The sequence below is a fragment of the Aplysia californica genome, unplaced genomic scaffold (genome assembly GCF_000002075.1).
Source record: "Aplysia californica isolate F4 #8 unplaced genomic scaffold, AplCal3.0 scaffold01171, whole genome shotgun sequence".
NCBI lineage: Eukaryota > Metazoa > Mollusca > Gastropoda > Aplysiida > Aplysiidae > Aplysia > Aplysia californica.
The window spans coordinates 15,174-15,779 of record NW_004798441.1 but is presented as its reverse complement, the minus strand read 5'-3'; positions in this window follow the sequence as shown (position 1 = coordinate 15,779).

Sequence of the window (606 nt, the reverse complement as noted above, 5' to 3'; positions counted from 1 at the left end):
CCTAGACCACACAGTCCATAGACTTATTCTTATCCTAGACCACACAGTCCATAGACTTATTCTTATCCTAGACCACACAGTCCATAGACTTATTCTTATCCTAGACCACACAGCCCATAGACTTATCCTCTGATATATCCTAGACCACACACAGTCCATGACTTATCCTCTGATATATCCTAGACCACACACAGTCCATAGACTTATCCTCTGATATATCATAGGCCACACAGTCCATAGACAGTGCCTGGTCTAGGGAACTCTATGTGCAAGTCCATGGCAAAAACATGACACATCAAAGGAAAAACATGACACATCAAAGAAAAAACACGTGCTCCAAGATATGTAGAATGTCCACACCAGTGACTAGCCAGGGACCACAATATGTACGCTCACCACCCCCCACAAACCCACCCACCCACATACCCACCCACAAACCCACAAACCCACACACCCACCCACAAACCCACACACCATGTTTTCCTTCCTAAGTGGTCCCCTCCTCTTTCCCCGTCTCTAGTATCTCTCTCTCCCCTCCTCTTTCCCCGTCTCTAGTCTCTCTCTCTCCCCTCCTCTTTCCCCGTCTCTAGTATCTCTCTCTCCCCT